At 56.8% G+C, this 21,274-nt stretch overlaps 1 long non-coding RNA gene across 1 annotated transcript; it reads left to right on the forward strand.

The window, feature by feature from the left end:
* Positions 1–700: 700 nt before the first annotated feature.
* Positions 701–1,136, forward strand: LOC134433422 (uncharacterized). The gene is made up of 2 exons (XR_010031552.1): positions 701–765; positions 851–1,136. It is a non-coding gene; the product is annotated as an uncharacterized LOC134433422 (long non-coding RNA).
* The last annotated feature ends 20,138 nt before the right edge of the window (positions 1,137–21,274 follow it).

The raw sequence follows: 21,274 nt of genomic DNA on the forward strand, positions 1-21,274 counted from the left end.
CAGGGAAACAGGTGGGGTCACTCAGGTTTGCAAGGGAGTGCAGGACACCTGCGGTGATGGGCAATCCTGATGTGTGCCCCTCTGTTTCTTGCAGTGGCCGCAGGGATCGGTGGAGCCCTTTTGTTCCTGCTCCCGCTCATCGGTGTCATTGTGGCCTGTCACCGGTGGCACCATGTGGGTGGGTGACAATGGGGGGGATGGGGGGTCCCAGGGAGTTGTAGAGCCCCCCAGAGTTGGGGAGCAATAGGGCAGCACCCACAGCCCCAGAAGTGTGACCTTTTCTGGGGGTCCTGGGGAGGGTAGGGTTTGGGGAGCTGCTGGAAAGTCCTGCAGGGATGTTGGGGGTTCTTTCATGGGCCCTGGGGATGCTTGGGGAGTGTGTCTGTCCTGCTGGGCTTTGAGTTCTTGAGGCTGACTTGGTAAGGGGCACTGGGGAGGTTCATGGATTCTGGGGGGCTTCAGGGATACTTAGGGGTCCTGAGAGAAATTGAGGATCCCGTGGGGGTTCAGGAATCCTGAGAGGGTTCAGGGCCCTGGGATTCCACAGTCACCCCACCCCTGTTTCATTTGCAGCCGCCAGGAAGCAGCAGGAAAGGTGAGTGGGGGGCTCAAACCACACTTTTCCCTTTTACCCCAACCCCCAAGCCCTCCCATCCCCTCTCCCACATCCCCTTTATTCCAGCAGGGCTCCATCGGATCCCCTGGCCCCCCCAGAGGAGGGGGAGGTGCTGTACACCCACGTCGTGGTCACCAAGAGGGCAGGGGGTGAGTACGGGGGGGACACACGCAGAGGAACACGCCATCCACGAGTGTCACCCCACCCAGATCCCACAGCCCGTGTCTCTCACAGCGTCCTCTCGTGCCACCACCCTCCAGGATCCCCAGGTGACCTACGCTGAGCTGCAGAGACCCCAGGGGCGACCACAGGAACCCGGTGACATCTACGGGAATGTGCTGTGACACTGGGGGGAACTGGGGGCACTGGGGGTCCCCACCCATGGGCACCAACTCGTGCGTGTGCTGCCAATAAAAACTGCCCCTCTCCCTCCCAGTGGGGGCACAAAGATGCAAAGGGTTGAGAGAAGAACAATTTCTTGCAATAGAAATGAGAGAGAATAAAACCAACAGAAACCAGATCAAGGTTCAGCGTCCCAATGGTCACACAAAGAACAATTTCCAGGCAAAGCCACCCAAAAAGGAACAAACCCTGAACACTTCCCCAAGCACGTTTCCTCCACCAGAGGAAGATGGCAGGGCCCTGGACTTTCTTTGCTCTTATGGCCAAAGCTGCCATCAGGAGGCTCTTGATTCTCTTGTCCCCTGTCCCTTACCCCTCCTCTGATGTGTTCCATACACAATGCTCTCACAACGGCCCTTTGGGGGTTCCAGAGCCTCCCCATTTTCCACGGCAGTTGGGATCAGGCCATGGCAGAGGGTGGGGTGTCAGAGACAAGAAAAGTTTCATGTCTGGAGGCGTTTTGGAACAGTTGTGTGTGGCAGGGATGAGTCAGGCCTTGCTTTTGGTGAGATAGGGCTCCATCTGTCTATCATTGTGTCAGCCGTGGTACACTGGGGACAGTGTGATGCTCTGCCAAAGCCAGGTCCTGAGTGGCCGCGTGACCAGAAGTGCCAGCTGGGGAGAGGGCCCTTGGTGACCTAACTGGCTTAAAAGCCAGAGTAAGAGGCAGCAAAGTCCCTGACCATGTCTGCTCTTGGGGTGTCTGTCCCATCCATGCTGGAACCCAGGAGTTGGCAACTCATTTAATTGAGAAATAACTGCCAAGGAAAGTTGGAGCATTCCTGGAATGCAAAGGAGACCCAGGTCTAAAATTTTTAAATTTGAAAAATGATTTGGTTTTCAGGCAAAAGTGTAGGAAAAGGAATACCAGCTCTTTACTGGGAAATTTATAAATCAGAACAGAACAAACAACACAAACCCAGTACTTTCTTTCCGGCTCAGCACTGTTGCTTTTTGTGGCAGTTATAACCGTGGCCAGCGGGGGGCGCTGCAGGGAGCACTCCCCGCCAGCAGGGGGCGCCCCGGTCTAGCTTCATCCCCTCAGGGGCCATGGCGGCCTGGGACGGGAGGGAGGAGGGGATATCACTCCTTTTGCAAACTCACAGGCACGAATCAGTCCCAGCACCACCACCAGCAGCAGGCAGAAGCCACCAAGGCATCAGGTTGGATCCCAGTGCCCACTGGCAGCGTAGCAGTTTCCCGGGGCCAGGCACACTTCCACGTGTAACACCTGCGACTGCTCTCCATGATCCTGAAAGTAAGGAAGGCAGCGCCTGACACCAGGAAGGTCTCGAGTCCACAGTAGCACCTCTGATGGCTTTGTGCCACAATTCCTGCAAACCCTCAGCCTTTCACTCATTTTTCCTTTTCCAGCCCTGGTACAGCATCTCTGGGAATGTTGAATTGTCTTGGGATTGTCAGCACTGAGCACCTGAGGAAAGCTGGTGCTCAGTGCTGACTCTGCCAGAGCTTGTCTGGGGCCTCCAGAGCACGTTTGGAGTTCCTGCTCTTCCTTGGCCACTGCTGATCCCCACACAGTAGCCCCAGGGGGAGGAGGAGGAGAAGTAGAGCAGAGCCACAGCCCTGAGGGCTTTGCAGCTGCAGCTGGAGCACAGGGACAGTCCGGGCTGGAGCAGTGCCTTGGGATGACAAAATGGGGCGAAATTGGATCTGTGGTGGTCAATGCCCCTGTTCTGCTCTGGGAGCATGAGACACTTACGGAGTTGTTATAATTAGAGACGGGATTCCTGTAATTTAGCCATGCTCCTAAAGCATCCCTGTCCACAAACAAACAGAGGGCTCCACTGCCTCTCCCAAGGATTTTGGGATTCTGTGGCTGAGGCGGGAGCGGCTAGATGAGGTGGCCCATGGGAGCAGCGCCTGGCCATGCAGGTGGAGCCGGAGCACCAGAATTCCACAGGGTGCTCAGGTGAGGCCCACGGGGCAGGGACATGTTGGGGCACCACTTGCCATTCCTGCTTCCCCCAGATTTTAGGACAGAGCAGTGACACCCATAGGGCTCCCAAACCCCTCAGGGCTCAGGCGCAGCCTCAAAGGATGTCCTGGCCCAGGCCTTGGGGATGATTCAGATACTCCCGGGCTCCTTCCCAACAAAGGGCAGCGCTCCGGGAGTGGTCGGCACATCCCGAAGGAGCAGCCAGGGGCTGCTGGAACCCGAATGCTGCGGGCAAGGACAGAGTGAGGGAGCCAGGCACCGCTCAGCCGGCACTGCCCCAGGAACGTCTCATCCTGCAGGGGCTCGGCAGCCTCTGCCTATGCCGGCCCCGGGGCTGTCGGAGGGGGCGCGGCTGGGGGGGCAGCAGGTGGGAGGGGCCGGGATGGGGGGACCGGGACCCCACTTGGGACCCTCGAGCATGGAGGGAGCGAAACAACAGAGGGGAGACCCCGGGACAGGGGGGAGCAGAGACCCTGTGGTGGGGTCTGTGGAAAGGAGGGACTGCAATGGTGGTCCCGGAGCACCAGGAAGGGGCCCAGCTGTCATCGCGCTGCGAGTGCTGGGACTGTCACGGGGTGTCCAAACCGACTGTGGCAGCATGTCCGAAGCCACTGTCGCGATGTGTCAGTACTGAGCATTGCCAGGGTAAGTCCCCCAGAGCTCCAGGAAGTGGAGGGGTACCCTTGAAGGAGTGGAGCAGGTGTGGGGCAGAGCCCTGTCTATTCCCTGAGCCTGCGCAGGTGAGGAGGGCGTGGATGGAGCAGCTCTGGGGACACCTGGAATCCAGACAGGGAAACTCCCCACAGCCCTGCCATGGCCATAGGGCAGAGCCACTGCTCAATATTTCCACACATTGCCCTCCTGTCTGGCAGCCGAGCCAGAACACAAACTGTCTTTCTATGAGGTTCCAAAGGGCTGCTGGTTTTGTTCAAGAAGGAGGACCCAGTCAGGTTGTTAAGCAGAGTGTTGTGGCATTTGCAGTAGTTATGGGGCTCTCTTAGTCCCTTGGAGATAGAGATTAAATGATCAGTTGCTGCATTTCCAGACTGGTTCCCCCACAGCTGCCCTTGCAGGGGGCGTTTCCAGCCACACCTGCTCTGAAAACCATCAAAGGCCCTCACAGAGCCACTGCTTGAGCTCCCTTTGTGGTTTGTGCTTCTTGCAGGGCTGAGCTAACCACAGGCAGGCCCTTTTCCACCCACAGAATTCTCACCTCTGCAGCTCTAAAATTCTCACCTCTGCAGCTCTAAAGCTGCCAGAAGCAAAGCAAAGGGGGTGGGGGGGACCCTCAGGTGCTGGCTGCCACCTGGGCTGGCCAGATCAGGGCTGGGCAATGGTCATCCCTGTGCAGTGGGGCTGGGCCATGGCTGGACCCCACCCTTGGATGGCCACTGGCTTCAAGGAGCAGGAGTTTGAGAGCTCCTTCCTGGCTGGGGCTCCATTCCGCTGCTGCTGCTCTTGCAGGCTCAGATCCTGCAGGGGACGAGCAAGAATGGAGAAGTCTGGACCCCTCTGGAGCTGCCATGCCCAAGGACAGGACGCCCTTGTCCAGCATGTATCCTCCCTGGGACAGGATTTCCCCAGGACAGACCCTTCTCCCCCCTCCCCCCCCCCCCCCCCCCCCCCACTGTGTGACACTCAGCACAAACGGCCTCTTGCTTCTTCTGCAGGAGAAAGAAAGGGAAAGTGTTGAGGGGCACAGCCAGACACTCCCATCTCCCACAACCTCCCCAGCCCTCCCTGCAGGCCCCTCACCCCTGCTTGCCCTATCCTGGGATTCCTGCAGCCCATTCCCTGCTCACTTCATTCCCAGAATCATCAGGGAACAAACTGGGGCACTGTGAAATTGAGGGATCAAAGGGAGGAAATGGAAATGAAGAGTGGAAAAAGCCCCTGGGAGCTGGGGGCACACAGACTCAGAGCACCTCAGAATCTCCCTGGGGTGACCCCCAGGCCATCGGCAAAGTTTTGGGTCTGTGCTGGGCTGTGGGTCACCCCAAAATCTGAGGCAGCCAGGGAAGGGGCTCCAACCCATGGACCCACCAAGCCACTTCTCATCCCTGGCACCCTCATTCCCCTGGGAACCCAACCATGGCACCCCCATTCCTTTGGTCCCCCTGTCCTGGAGACCCCACCCCAGTACTCACATTCCCCAGGATCTCCATGGCCCAGGACCCCCATTCCCAAGGAACCCTCTCCCATTCATTCAATCCCCTGAAATCCTCCTTCCCCCAGAACTTTGATTCTCCCAGGACCCCTCATGCCCACGGATGCCCCATTCCCCTGGTACCCTAGGACAACAATCCCCTGACCCCAAATCCCTGGAGCCTTCATTATTCTGGGAGTCCCATCCCTGAGTTCCCCCAGCCCTGGGCACCCCCATTCTCATGGCACCCCCGTCGCTGGTTACTCCCCCTCCCTTAGACCCCCATTCCCAGGGACCCCATCCCTGGGGCTCCCCATTCTCCTGGAACCCATCCCTGGCTCTCCAAACACCCTGTGCCCCTCACTCCTGCTAAGCCCATGTCCCACCTTCTGCCACTCTGCCTTGTCCCCACCCTGTCCCCACCCTTCCCACAGCCGGTCCCCAGCTTGTGTCCACGCTGCTCCCACCAGGTGCCACCTATACATGAGGATGAGACCTGACCTTGCTTCCTTCCGCTTTGGCCAAAGAGCCACCACCCAGGGACAACCACCCGGCAGCGAGTGACAGCCAGTCCACAAGGCTGGGGACACCAGGATGGCTGGGAAGGTGGCGCTGCTCCTGGGGTGAGTGCCCCGGGCATGGGCCTGACACCCTGGGGATTGACCCCAGTGAGGCAGAGACCAGTGGGTAGGGGGCACAGGGGGGTTGCGGGGTTCTCTGAGGTCCCCAATGCCAGCAGGGCATGGAGCCCAGTGTGACCAGAGTTGTGGGGTGGCTGTGGGGACAGGAACAGGGGAACTGGGATGTGGGGACAGAAACAGGGGGATAGAGATGTGGGAACAAGGATGTGACAAAAGGAGCCTTGGGCTGAGGCAGCTGTAGGGACAGGGACAGGGAACCAGGGATGCAGAAACAGGGGCAAGGCCCACATACCATGTAGATTGGCCATGGGGACAGGTGCCATTGAAATGGGATCATGGGCACAGGGCCATTGGGATGTGGCCATGATGACAGGTGCTGTAAGGCTGGTAGAGATGATCTGTGCAAACATGGGGTGTCCACAGTGTCTTCATTTCCTGTGTCAGCCCATGGTGACCAAGATGACTGTGTGCAAGATGTCCGTGCCACACCAGTGTTACCATGGGGACAGTTTGGGGACAGACACCTCACCTCACCCCCTGGGTGGTGCTGTCCCGGCAGTGAGACCTCCTCCCACCCCTGTCCTTTCTACCTTCCAGCCCAGACCCTTGGCCTTGCTGGTGAGTCCTCAGGGGAATGCCATGGCCCAACCCTGATGTCCCCAGCCCCACACTGGCCCTGGCAGGCTGGTGTCCCCTGTCACCCACAGGTGCCCAGACCACCCAGCTCCTTGTGGTGCTCCCCTGGATGCCAGCGGTGCTGTGGGACCAGGTGACACTGACCTGCCAGGGCTCGGGGACCTCTGGTGCCGCCACCTGGTCCCAGGATGGGCAGCAATGGTGACAGGAGGGACCTGACAACTTCACTGCCAGTGAAAGTGGCACCTGCATGTGTGACAGACCCGGCACTGGGCTCAGCCCCCTCATGAGAACCTTAAATGGGGAGGGAGGTTTAGGTGTCTCCAGCCTGGCACAGTGGGGACCCTGATGGCTCTGGGTGGGCTCTGCTCCATGGATCACCTCCTGTGTGACCAGAGCCTGTCCCCTGCTCTGGGGACATCCCAGAGCATCCCAGTGTGGGGGACCCCTGTGCTGGAATTGGTGATCCCTGGTGTGCTGAGTGAGACCCAATGGGGGATCCCCATCAAAAGAGGATATTCCGGTGTGACAGGACCGCTCTGTCCCACAGTCTGCTTGGTGCTGCAGGTGCTGGCGCAGGAGCTGCTGGAGGGGGACATGGTGACACTGCACAGCCAGCGCTGGGAAAACCTGTCAGTCACTGCAGTGCAATTCTACCATGGGGCAAAAGAGGTGGGGAGGTCCCTCACTGGGACTCAGCTGCCCCTGTCCCCTCTGCAGCTGAACCACAGTGGGCGCTACAGCTGCAAGGGCTGGATGAGCTCTAACGTGTCATCATGGGTGCTCTCTGCACCAGTGACAGTGGCAGTGCACAGTGAGCACCCCCACAGCTGGAACTCCAATGACCTGACATCCCCAAAGCCACTTCCCAGTGCACTCAGAGCCACAGTACTCCTCTCCCCTCTCCTTCCCTGAGTGCTTCTCGGTGCCAGTGCTGGAGGGTCCCCCAAAGCCCACCATGGGGTCCCCCCTGACTCTCAGCTGCCTCAGCACCCCCAGCCCCCTGCGGCCCTGAGCCCCCTCCTGCACGTGTTCTGCCAGGACGGGCAGGTGGTGGGGGGCCCACAGGGGTCCCCGCAGCTGCTGGTGCCCACCGTAGGGGTCTCCCACTCGGGGAATTACAGCTGCCAGGTGTGCTCCGAGGTGGGGCTCTGTGGAAGAGCAGCGCCCGGCTCAGTGTCACGGTGCACAGTGAGGGCAGAGATGGGCATGGGGAGCCCACAGAGACCCCCCTGGGTCCCCTTCCTGGGTATGTCTATGTCCCCCTGACACCTTTATTGTGTCCCTTCACCTCTGCCCTCAGTCCCCTCACCCCTCTGTGTTGTGACCCTATCCACAATGTCCCCCATCACATACATGCCCCTGGTCCCTATTCCCCCACACCGGCTGTTGCCTCAGCCCTGTCTCTGTCCCCACAGTGCCTGCAGCCATTCCACCATCACCCCCAGTCCCCTGTCACATCAAGTGCACACAGCTGACAACATGACCCTGCGTTGCTCAGTGCAAGTGGGCTCAGGCCCTGTCACCTTCAGCTGGCTGCACAATAGACAGGAGCTCAGGGACATTGATGTGGGACATTCAGGCACCTACCATTGCGTGGCCACCAACCAGCTGGGACAGGACGGACACCAGGCACTCAGCCCAGAGCTGGCCCTGGAGGTGACACCAGCCCAGAGCTGGCCCTAGAGGTGACACCTGGGTCACAGGTGGGATCACACGGGGTCACTGGGGTGTTCAGAACCTCGGGGTTCAGAGTGACCACGGTGTGTCCCCTCTGTCCCCAGCAGTGGCTGTGAATGTCGGCGGGACCCTCCTGTTCCTGCTCCTGCTCCTGGCTGTCATCGGGGGCTGTCACTACTGGCACCACCATGGTGGATGACAATGGTGGGGGATGGGGTTCCTGGAGGGAGGGGGAGCCCGCAGAGTGGGGGCACAGATCGGCAGCACCCAGGACCGGTGAGCTCGGGGACACTGAGCCCACAGTGTCCTTGGCTGGGAGTCCTGGGGTATTTGGTGGGAATTTGGAGAGTCTTTGTTGGGCTCCAGGGCCTTTTCTGGGTGGGCTTTGAGGAACATTGTGGTGGCACTGGGAGCTCCTGGAGAGTTTGGAGAACTCCTAGAGGGCTGTGCTGGGATGTTGGAGGATCTTTTTGGCTCCAGTGGGCATTTGGGGGTCCCCCTCTCTGCCATGCCTGGGGTTCTGGGGGCTCAGAGGGTTGGGGGCACCAGGGGGACAGGGGGCGCTGCGGTGTTGCAGAAGTTCCAGGAGGTTCAGGGGTGATCAGAGTGTCCAGGGGGAATCAGGGGTCCATTGGGATTTGGGGCTGCAGTGGGGATTTGGGGATCCTGTGGGTGGTTGGAGCTACTGAGGTCCAAGGAAAGTTCTGGGGTCCTGAGGTCACCCCCTCCCCTTTTCCTTGCAGCTGCCAGGAAGCTCCAGGAGAGGTGAGTGGGGGGCTCTGGCTGGCACTCCCTTTTCCCTCCCCAGACATGACACAGAGCCCCCCCCATCCCCACAGGATCCCCTGGGAGGAAGGGGCAGTGCTGAACCCCCCACATCGTGGGCACCACGGTGAGTAGAGAGGGTGACAGTGACACGTCACCCGCGGGTGTCACCCCCACCCAGGTCCCCACAACTGGTGGTACTCTCAGGGCCCCCATGGGTGTCCCCTATTCCTGCCCCACCTCAGGATGCACAAGTGACCAACGCAGAGCTGTCGGGACCCAACGAGGGACAGTGGGACCCCTGTGACTACGATGACATGCTGTGAGGCTGGGGGCACTGGGGGTCCCTACCTCAGGGCACCGACCATCTGTGCCCCCAAGCTCCCATGGGTGCTCACTGTGTCTGTAGGGTGGCCACAAGTGGGGATCCCATGTGGGGCTGCCCAGAGCTCCCCATTCCAGGGGACAGGGCCCTGGACATTCCTTGTTCTGATGGCCAAAGCAGTCTTCAAGAGGCTCTGGATTCTTGTGTCCCCTGTCCCGAACCCCTCCTCTGACCTGTTGCCCACACAATGATGTCACAAAGGCCCTGTGGGGTTTCCAGAGCTTCCCCTTTGCCAGGGCAGTCAGGATCAGGCCATGGCATAGGGTGGGGGAGTCAGGAACAGGAAAATTTTGATGTCTGGAGACATTTTGAAACAGCTGTGAGTGGCAGAGGTGGGTCAGGCCTTGCTTTTGCGGAGACAGGGCCCCGTCTGTCCATCATTCTGTCAGCCCTTGTACACTGGGGACAGTGTGATGCTCTGCCAAAGCCAGCTCATGAGTGTCTGGGTGACCAGAAATGCCAGCTGGGGAGAGGGCCTTTGGTGGCCCAACTGGCTTAAAAGGCAGAGCGTGAAGTAGCCAAGTCCCTGAGCATGTGTCCTCTGGGAGTGTCTGTCCTATCCATGCTGAAACCCAGGACTTTTTAAGCATCTTGGTATAGGAAGAAATATCTGCCAAGGAAAGTGGAAACTTTGCTACAATAAGAAGACCAATCTCTAAAAGCATTTTTATTTCAAAAATGATGGTGCATCCATGCAAAAGTGTAGGAAAAAGAAATAAACATTCTCTATGAGGAAATTTATAAAAAAAGAACAGAATAAACAATACAAAACCAGAATATTTCCTTCTTCTCAGTGCACTTTGTTCATCTTTGGTGCAGTTAGAACTGCAGCAAGCAGGGGGCGCTGCAGGGAGCACTCCCGCCCAGCAGGGGGCGCTGCAGGGAGCACTCCCGCCCAGCAAGGGGCGCCCTGGTCCAGCTCCATCCCCTCAGGGGCCATGGCGGCCAAGGATGGGAGGGAGGAGGGGAAATCACTCCTTTTGCAAACTCACGGGCACCAATCGGTCCCGGCACCACCACCGGCAGCCGGCAGAAGCCACCAAGGCAGCAGGTTGGATCACAGTGCCCACTGGCAGCGTAGCAGTGTCCCAGGGCCTGGCACACGCCCTGCACAACACCTGTGAGCACTCTCCATGATCCCAAATGGAAGGAAGGCAGAACCTGACCCCAGGCAGGTCTCAGGTCCACAGCAGCACCTCAGGTGGCTTTATGCCAGAATTCCTGCAAACCCTCAGCCTTTCACTCCCTTTTCCTCTTTCAGCTTGGGCACAGCAGCTATGGGAATGTTGAATTCCTCTGGGATGTTGAGGAGCTCAGGCGACTGCAGAGCATGTTTGGAGTTCCTGCTCTTCCTGGCCACTGTTGGTCCCAACACAGAAGCCACAGGGGGACGAGGTGGAGGAAGAAGAGAGCAAACCCACAGCCCCAAGGGCTCTGCAGCAGCAGCTGGAGCACAGGGACATCCTGGGATGGGAGCAATGCCTTGAGACGGCAAAATGGGGCACAACTGGAGCTGATTGGGCCAATGCCCCTGTTTTGCTCTGGGTGCTGCAGACCCTTAAGGAGGCATTGTAATTAAGCCAGGCTCCTAAAGTTCAGCAGTGCTCCTAAAGCATCCCTGTTCACAAACACAGGGCTCCGCTGTCTCTCCTGGGGATTTTGGGCTACACAAGGCAGCACTGGATACAATTTGGGGGTCAGATGCTGCCAGCACTGCCCACAAGGAGCTTTTTAGGCTGCCAGGAAGGTTTTTGCTGGTGCTGGGGATGATTCTGTACCTGTGCCAGGTGGCTGCTACTTCCCACGGGTCGGCCAGGAAGGCTGAGCTGGAGCAGTGGCTGAGGCAGGAGCGGCTGGAGCAGGTGGCCCATGGGAACAGCACCTGGCCATGCAGGTGGAGCCAGAGTGCCGGCAATTCCGCAGGGTGCTCAGGTGAGGCCCACGGGAGCCCATGTTGGGGCACCACTTGCCATTCCTGCTGCCCCCAGATTTTGGGACAGAGCAGTGACACCCATCGGGCTCCCAAACCTCTCAGGGCTCGGGCATAGCCTCACAGGATGTCCCGGGGTGATTCGGGTGCTCCTGGGCTCGTTTCCAACAAAGGGCAGCACTCTGGGAGCGGTCCGCACATCCCGAAAGAGCAGCCCGGGGCTGCTGGAGCCCGAGTGCTGTGGGCAAGGATGGCATGAGGGACCCGGGCCCCGCTCAGCCCGCACGACCCCAGGAACGTCTCATCCTGCAGGGGCTCGGCAGCCTCTGCCGGTGCCGGCCCTGGGGCTGTTGGGGGGCGTGGCCGGAGGGGCCGGGGGGCAGCGGGTGGGAGGGGCCGGGATGGAGGGACTGGGACCCCACTGGGGAGCCCCGAGCGTGGAGAGAGCAAAACGGCAGAGGGGAGACCCCGGGACAGGGGGGAGCAGAGACACTGCGGTGGGGTCTGCAGAAAGGAGGGACCGCAATGGTGGTCCCAGAGCACCGGGAAGGGCCCAGCTGCCATCGTGCTGCGAGTGCCGGGACGGTCACAGGGTGTCCAAACTGACTGTTACAGCGTGCCCGAAGCCACTGTCGCGATGTGTCGGGATCGAGCGTTGCCAGGGTAAGGCCCCCACAGGTCTGGGAAGTGAAGCAGGCCAGGGGCAGGGCAGAGCCCTGTCTATTCCCAGTGCCCTGTGCGGGTGATGAGGGCAGGGAAGGAGTAGTTTTGGGGACGCCTGAAATGGAGACAGGTTCCCTGCCCACAGCCCCCGCACAGCCGCGGAGTAGAGCCCCTACTTGACATTTCCATCCTTTTCTCTCTTGTCTAAAGACTGAGCCAACCCAAAAATACTTTCCAGGATATTCTAAAGGGCTGCAGGTTTGAGACAGGAAGGAGGAGGAGGGTCCGGGTCTGCGTGTTGAGCAGATTGTTGTTGTCTTTGCAGGACTTTTTGGTCTCTCTCAGTCCCTTGCCTAGAAGAACAAAGTGATCTATTGCTGCATTTCTGGACTGGTTCCCCCACAGCTGCCCTTGTAGGAGGAGTTTTCAGTCAGCCCTGCTCTGAAAACTATGAAAGGCCTTCTCAGCGACACTGCTTGGGCTCCCTTTGGGTTTTTTGCTTCTTGCAGAGCTGAGCAAACCACAGGCAGGCCTTTTTTCCCCCACAGAATTCTAATCTTTGTAGCATGTGAAAACCATGTTCTCCCTCCTGTGAAAATTTTAAAAGTTTAATAAAGCACAATAGGAGACAAGGACCATAGAGCAAAGGTTGTTATGGGTGGGTGCATCCTGGCACTCAGCCAAGAGCACACTGTTCTCTTCTGGTTTACCTCTTAGATACCTTTTCCCTTCGTTAAGCCTGTTGCATATTCATATACCCTTATGCATAGAAAACTTTTTCCCCAAACTAATTTATATTCCATGAATTGTTTAGCATGGCTCATCCTTGGATCTGCCTTTTTAGAGAATTATTCCTTGGATGTGCTTTTAGTCCTTTCTTATCATCATCTTCATTTCTGGGCCTTGGTCCATACTGTCTTCAGGCGGTGAGTGCTGATAGTTGGCAGGTCTGTAGCAGATGTCTTCATCCTGTCTTCATCAGATGTTATCCCATTCAAGTAGGAATTTTAACACAAGCATACTTATTCAGCTATTTCACAAAGCTTAATGAACAACAGAAATAAAAACTATATCTTTGTAACAAAGTTACTTTAACATTACATATATAAATTCCATTTTAATATTTGCAAAATTCCAGTAATATAATATGTATTTACAATACTTGGGCAAAGGGACAAAGTGATAAATTGCTGCATATCTGGACTGGCTCCCTCTCAACTGCCTCTGCAGGGAGGTTTCCAGCCAACTCTGCTCTGAAAACCATCAAAGGCCCTCACAGAGCCACTGCTTGGGCTCCCTTTGGGTTTTGTGCTTCTTGCAGAGCTGAGCAAACCACAGCCAGGCGCCTTTTCCCCCCACAGAATTCTCACCTCTGCAGCAGCTCTAAAGCTGCCAGAATCAAAGCCAAGGGGGCAGGGGGGACCCACAGGTGCTGGCTGCCACCTGGGGCTGGCTAGAGCAGGGCTGGGCAATGGCCATCCCTGTGCAGTGGGGCTGGGCCATGGCTGGGCCCCACCCTTGGATGGCCACTGGCTTCAAGGAGCAGGAGTTTGGGAGCTCCTTCCTGCCCAGGGCTCCATTCCCCAGCTGCTCTTGCTGGCTCAGATCCTGCAGGGGACGAGCAAGAATGAAGAAGTCTGGAAACACCAAGAGCTGCCATCCCCCAGGACAGGAGCCCCTTGTCCAGCATGTGTCCCCCCTGGGACAGGATCCCCCCAGGACAGGAGCCCCCTGGATTTGCCCCCTCCCAGGGCAGACCCCTCCTCCCATGTGACACTCAGCACAAACGGCCTGTTCCATCTGCTGCAGGAGAGAGAAAGTGAAAGTGTAGGCAGGGGGAAAGCTGACTCCTCCATCCCCCACAGCCTCCCCAGCCCTCCCTGCAGACCCCTCACCCCTGCTTCCCCCACCCTGGGCTTCCCCCAACACATTCCCTGCTCAGGAGCTCCCCAGGATCATCACTGCATGAACTGGGAGGTTGTGAATTTGAGGGATAAAAGGCAGGAAATGGAAATAAAGAACAGAAAATGCCCCTGAAGGTTGTGGTGGCACAGACCCAGAGCACCTCTGAATCCCCTCTTGTTGCCCCCAAATCATGGACAACCCAGCAGGCAGCGCTAGCCCCTGAGTCTTCCCAGAATCTGAGGCAGCCAGGGAAGGAGCTGTGACTCACATGCACATCCTGTCACTGTCCATCCCTGGCAAACTCATTCCCTTGAGAAACTTACCATGGGACCCCCATTCCTTCTATCTCCCCTTTCCTGAGACCACCGTCCCAGGGCTGCCATTGCCCAGGAACTCCATGGCCCAGGACCCCATTCCCAAGGAACCCTCTCCCATTCATTCCATCTCCTGAAATCCCCATTCCCCCAGGACCTTGATTCTCCCAGGTCCCTACATTCCCCCTGCACCCATCCCTGGCACAAAAATCCCTTAATGAGGGATTTATTACTAATAAATATATTACAATTAAAAATTTTTCTTATATACCATTTTAAAGTTTTAAATGTATTTTACCTTTCTCCTAGTCTCATCTCAAAACAAAAAAGAAATAAATACATTCTGATAAATGCACTAATAATTAACCAACACTAAACCCACCACACTAATTATTACATTAACCAAAATATCTCAAATAAGCAAACCAAATCCATGACACCAAATCCCTGGAGCCCACCTTCCCCTGGGACTCCCATCCCTGAGTCCCCCCAGCCCCTGGGACCCCCATTCCCATGGCACCCCCATCCCTTGTGACTCCCCCTCCTCAGGACCCCATTTCCCCATGGACTCCATTCCCAGGGACCCCCATTCCCAGGACTCCCCTCTCCCCTGGACACCCATCCCTGGCTCCCCAAACCCCCTGAGCGCCCCCCTGCTCCTGGGAAGCCCATGTCCCACGAACCCAGAGACAGCCTTGTCCCCAGCATGTCTCCAACCTGCCCACAGCCTTTCCCCAGCTTGTGGCCACCCTGCCCCCCCTAGGTGCCACCTACACATGGGGACGAGACGTGACCTCGCTTCCTTCCCCTTCATCTGACGAGCCGCCAGCCAGGGGAGCGGTGGCCACAGCAGCGAGGGACAGCCAGTGCACATGGCTGGGGACACCGGGATGGCCGGAAAGGCGGCGCTACTCCTGTGGGGTGAGTGCCCCGGGCACGGGCCGGGCTGGTAGTACCCTGGGGATGGGCACTGGTGAGGCAGAGAGTGGTGGGGAGGGGGACAGGGGGGCTGCAGGGTTCCCTGAGTTTCGCAAGGCCAGCAAAGCCAGAGCTTGAAGTGACCGGGGTCATGGGGTGGCCGTGGGGACAGGAGAGGGTGAACAGGACTGAACAGATAGGAATGTGGGGAGAGACATCCTGGGGCTGGGGCAGCTGTGGGGATAGGGACACAGGGATGCAGGGATGCAGGGACAGGGAGAAGAAGACAAGCACAATGTGGATGGGCCATGGAGACAGAGGCCATGGGGCTGGCGGGGGAGACCTGTGCTAGCACAGTGTCCCCATCGAGACATCTGTGCCACACCAATTTCCCCAGGGGAACAGTTCAGGGGCAGCGCCTATGAACCATTCCCGTGTGCTCCACTGTCCCCACAGTGCCACACTCACTGAGCCCTGTCCTTTCTCCCTTCCAGCCCAGACCCTTGGCCTTGCTGGTGAGTCCTTGGGGGATGCCATGGCCCCACCCTGCTGTCCCCAGCCCCATGCTGGACCTGGCAGGCTGGTGTCCCCTGTTACCCACAGGTGCTGAGACCACCCAGCTCCTGGTGGAGCCCCCCTGGAGGTTGGCAGTGCTGTGGGACTGGGTGACACTGACCTGCCAGGGCTCGGGGAACACCGGTGCCACCATCTGGTACAAGGACATGCAGTGCTGGAGACAGGAGGGACACAACAGCCTCACTGTCACCAAGAATGGCACCTACACGTGTGAGAGACCCAGCAGTGGGCTCAGTCCTCCTGTGAGAGTCTTAGATGGTGAGGGAGTTTTGGGTGTCCCCATCCTGGCACCAGCAGTGACCCCAGGGCTCTGGATGGGCTCTGCTCCATGGGTCACCTCCTGTGTGACCAGAGCCTGTCCCCTGCTCTGGGGACATCCCAGAGCATCCCAGTGCTGGCAGACCCTGTTTGTGGATTTGGGGATCCCTGGTGTGCTGCATGTGAGCCAATATGGGGGTTGTGATGGCATTGGGACCGGCCAGGTCCCCTCGGTGTAACAGGACCCCCGTGTCCCACAGCCCCATTGGTGCTGCAGGTGCCAGTGCAGGCGCTGCTGGAGGATGACATGGTGACAGTGCGCTGCAGGCACTGGCAGGAAAACCCGGTCAGCTCAGTGTCCTTTTACCGCACGGAGAAGAAACTTCAGGAGCTCTGCAATGGGACCGAGCTTTCCCTGTCCCCTCTGCAGCTGCAACACAGCAGCTGCTACAGCTGTGGGAGCATGGTGAAATCCAGGGTATCATGGGGATGGGAGAAGTTGGAATCAGTGACAGTGACAGTGCATGGTGAGCATCCCACAGCTGCCACTGCAACCCCGCCACAGCCCCTCCCTAGTGACTCGGGCTCACAAATCTCTCTCCCCTCTCCTTTCCAGAGCTTTTCACGGTGCCAGTGCTGGACGGTCCCTCTGAGCCCACCGAGGGGTCCCCCCTGACTCTCAGCTGCCTCAGCACCCCCAGCCCCCTGCGGCCCTGAGCCCCCCTCCTGCACGTGTTCTACCGGGACGGGACGGTGGTGGGGGTCTCCCACTCAGGGAATTACAGCTGCCAGGTGTGCTCCGAGGGGGGGGCCGTGCAGAAGAGCAGTGCCCTGCTCCGTGTCACGGTGCCCAGTGAGTCCAGAGATGGGCACGGGGAGCCCCCACGGCCTCCTTGGGCCCCCTGCCTGGGTACCTCCATTACTGCCCCATTCCCCCTATCCCTCACTGGGTCCATTCACCCATCTCTGAGTCAACCCCACCCCTCTCTGCTGTTTCACCACAGTCCCCAAGTCCCACCATACCCTCTCTGGGTCTCCATATCCACACTGGGGTCCTCCCAACTCCCGCTCCATGTGTCCACTCATTAAACCCCCCATCCTTCCTTGGGGTACCTATCCAAGCCCCCCCCCGCCCCAACTCTGCACTTCCTTTCCCTCACTGGTCTTTCCCTGCCCCTCCCTGACCTCCCCCCAAGTCCCTCAATGTCCCCTGGTGTCTCCCCCTCCCGCAGGGGTTCTGCCCTTGAGGGTGTCCCTGTCAGTGCAGCCTTGTGCTGAGCTGCACGGTGGCCACATGGACAGGTCACCTGCCCATTTCCTGGTACCCAGGAGGGCTCAGGGGCACTGCTTGGCACTGGCCACGCCTGGAGCTGCACCACACAGGGGACAATGGCAGCAGCCACTGCCAGTGCGGGGACAGCATGGCTGAGAGTGTCCCCCTAAATGTCACTGTCCTTTGTGAGCGGGACCCTCAGACTGGGGGTGACCCCACCATGGCACCCCCATCCACCTCACCAGGTGCCAGCCCTGTTTGTCTCCCCACAGTGCCCGTGGCCAATGCCACCATCACCCTCAGTCCCCTGTCACATCAGGTGCATGCAGGTGACCCCGTGACCCTGCGCTGCTCAGTGCAGGTGGGCTCAGCCCCTGTCACCTTCACCTGGCTGCACAATGGGCAGGAGGTGGCCCAGGGTCCCCTCCTGGAGCTCAGAGCTGTCGATGTGGGACATTCGGGCACCTACCAGTGCACGGCCACCAACCAGCTGGATCAGGACGGGCACCAGGCACTCAGCCCTGAGCTGGCCCTGGAGGTGACAACACAGGAACAGGACACAGGTAGGGTTACTTGGGGTCACATGGGGGGTGCAGGACTGCCGGGGTTCTGGGTGACCCTGATGTGTCTCTCTCTCTGTCCCCAGCAGTGGCCACAGTGGTCTGCGGGTCCCTCGTGTTCCTACTTCTGCTCGTGGCTGTCATCAGGGGTTGGCACTGGTGGCACCACCTGGGTGGGTGACAATGAGGGGGAATGGGGGTCCCAGGGATTGGGGTGAAACCCCCACAGAGTTTGAGGTCCAGAGGAAAGCACCAACAGCTCCTGACTTGGGTGAAGCTGAATCCCTAGTGATCTCACCTGGGGGTCCTGGGGGATTTGGGGAGGTCCTGCAGGGTCGTGCAAGGACATTGGGGTTCTGTCAGGGGTTTGGAGGAGTTTGGGGTCTCAGTGGATTCAGTGGGTGATTCAAGGCTCATTAGGGGCTTCAGGGACGCACGAGGCTCCCAGGGGCAGTCAGAGGTCTCAAGGGTGCCAGGGGCCCTGAGGACTCCACAGTCACCCCTCCCCCCTTTCCCTTGCAGCCCTCAAGAAACAGCAGGAGAGTGGGGTGGGTCCACGCCTGAACCCCCATTTTATGTTCATAACGACCCCCCACACCCCCGCAGACATCCCCTTATCCTTGCAGGGGCCCCCCAGGGCCCTCGGCCCCTCCAGAGTCAGAGGAGGTGCTGCACAGCCAGGTCATGTGAAAGAAGAAGGCGGGGGGTGAGTTCAGGTGGGGGTACAGGGACATGTCATCCTAGGGGTGTCACCTCCCATCCAGGTTCCCCCAGCTGCTGTCTCTTGCAGTGCCTCCCTGTGCCACATCCCCCCAGATGACCAATGCAGAGCTGCCAGGACTCCACAGGCAACAGCAGGACTCCAGTGAAATCTACGAGAACATGCTGTGACACTGGGGGCACAGGGGGCACTGGGGATCCTTGCCTGAGGGCACCTCCCACTGTGTGTCCGCCCCCCAGCTCCCGTGGGTGCCCACCGTGCCATGGGGGGTGGCCACGAGTGTGGGTTCCCATATGGGGCTGCCCAGAGCTCCCCGTTCCAGTGCTCCCAGTGCTCCCAGTACCCCCAGGAGCTCCCCATTCCCTCCCCCAGTACCAGAGGGCACAGCATCTCTGTTCCTCTTATGGGACCCAAAATGCACCTTTTCATTAAACCAGGAGAAATGGTTTTTTGTTTGTTCAGGTCTGCCCTGTTTGGCTCAGGAAGGATGATCCCGGTCAGGTTGTTGTGCCGATCTTTGTGGGATTTGCAGGATTTTTGAGGCTCTGTCTTGGTTTGAAAAACAGGTGTCTGTAAAGGAAGGAAGGAGCTTCTCTGGAAATTCCCTTCCCTCTGAATTATTAAAATTTTGGAATTAGGGGGCTCTCAGGTAAAGATATGGGAGTAGGAATAACAGTCCTTTAATAGGAAAATGTAAAAATAAAAATAAAAATTGTTATAGATGAATAGTGAGATTATTTGCTCCAACAATTAAGGAATGAATATTGTGTGAATATTTAGAGAAGCTTTATATATGTATAGTTATGTTATTGTAGTTTATTGTTTAGATGCCCTCTGTTCTCCTCACAGTCCCCTTTCCCCATCCTCTGTATTGTCGCCACTGGACAGCCTGGGTTGTTTAGGAGAGGTAAAAGGAAGGCGTGTACGTGTGCCCCTCCTACAGGGCAGTTGAGTATGAAAAAGCTTGTTGCTATTGGAAGGCACAGCATGACAACACCTGACGCACCAATCAAGTTGCAGGAAAGCAATCTCCACCAATAAAGGGCAAAGAAGAGTTGACTGACAGACTTTGGGAGGGGCCAGGGTTGGCTGATGCAACCCCCAGAGGTACAAAAGGTGAAGCACCCGTCTCAAAGATGAGCTGTGTGGTAAGCAGTCGTGAGGGAGGCTCCCAGGTGTGTTTTTCCATATTGTTATGTTTGCCCAATTATCCCATCATCAAAAAACCAAACAATAATAGAAGTAGCAGCAATTTTAATTGAATAGTTTAGAAAATATATAAAATTGGATAGACTTGAAATATTAACAATATAATTTGATTAAAATAGAGGAATAATTCAGTTCCAATAATAGTACATGAGAAAAAGATAATCACGGGGTACGGAGTGCAGGGCTCTTGGACTCTTGCCACCTCACGTACGAGCTTGCCAAGTGAAGATTTCCCCCTATATGCCATGTGTCAATGTCGTGCCCTCCCATTTTCGATTCATCACACTTCTACCTCTGCCCTCATCACCACCATTACCATGCATGCGACACCACTTCTTTTGGTGGTCACACAAGTCCTTGGAGGTCGTCACTGATGAAGGCCTCTACTCTTCCCCTATGTCTTTAATTCACCTTTGGGTTACACATGAGCACCAAGCCAGTACAATGTAAGCCAAAACTAACATATTACTGCATTTAAGCATCAAAGCAATGAATCTCTTATAGCTGGCATTTTCCTGGAACCCAACCAGATTTTCCCTTCTTTTTGTTAATTTTTAGTAACTGTTATAATTTGCTTTTTCCTCCTGTCCTTGAACATCAGCAGGGAGAGGGGGGGTGAAACCCCTCCCATCCCTTTCCTTTTTGGCATTAAACTCTAACTGCTTTATTATTGAATAATATTAATTACTGTATCAATATTGATTACTGTTTCAATTTTATAGGCACGAATCATACCTATTTATAACATGTGGAATCCTTTTGTTTTCACTGCTTGTTAGGAATGTAAAACAAAATATTGGTGCAGGGTGACTCAGAGACAGCCCGTATGGGTTAAGTGTAGTCTACAGGGGATAAAGAGAAGGAAAAGAGAAGTACTAATAGATCCTGATAAGTTTGGAAATTTAGATAGCATGAAGAATGAATAACACAAGAAGTAAAGATGGTATTAAAAAGAGTCCACTAGAATGTAATTTAGCAGATGAGAAAGATTTGGGAGGAATTCCAGAGGGCAATTTTTCAAGGAAAGGTAATCGGATGAAATACTCTTCGCAGTGGTAGGCTTGGTATCCATTAGAAAGTGGTGAAAGTGTCACCCCCTAATGGAACTTTACGATACACTGTTACAGTTGATGTTATTTTTAAGACAAGAGAAAAAATGAGATGCTGTGATATATGCAGATATGTTTTTTTACTCTGAAGAATAAAGCTGAGTGTCAGAAAGAATGTGGCTTTGATTTGGCCCCACAGGACCTTTAGTTCTAACTTTGGAAAGAGATAAGAGGCAGAAAAGAAAGAGATGTCGTTCAGCATTCAGTATAGGGCAGAGATGTTTGAAATTGGCTCAAATGCACCAGGAAGATTGTGTTCTAGGTGTCCAAGACTTACAGCCGAGTTAGCCCAAGCCAGCTCAGGTACACTCCCCCCCAGGCAACCACTCCGCCCCCTGAATGAAAGCCAAATGGCAGTGAGGATGAGATGAATAATTGTCCCCAGGTGAGGGGACAATTTCAGAGACCCCCAGTGACAAGCAACCCAAGGAATAAAACCAAGAAAGTTTTGCCTTTAGTCAACCCCTTCAGGCAAGTCTTGAGTCTCCCAGGAGAAGCTGTGAGGGTGAACATCTGCTTTTCTACTAGTGACCTGAACAGTTGGTGGGGAAAAAGTTACAATGGATAGAGAAAACCCTAGCAAAGTAGCAAAAAGACTGGAGTTCATAGT

This window comes from Melospiza melodia, unplaced genomic scaffold, assembly GCF_035770615.1.
Source record: "Melospiza melodia melodia isolate bMelMel2 unplaced genomic scaffold, bMelMel2.pri scaffold_18, whole genome shotgun sequence".
Classification (NCBI taxonomy): Eukaryota; Metazoa; Chordata; class Aves; order Passeriformes; family Passerellidae; genus Melospiza; species Melospiza melodia.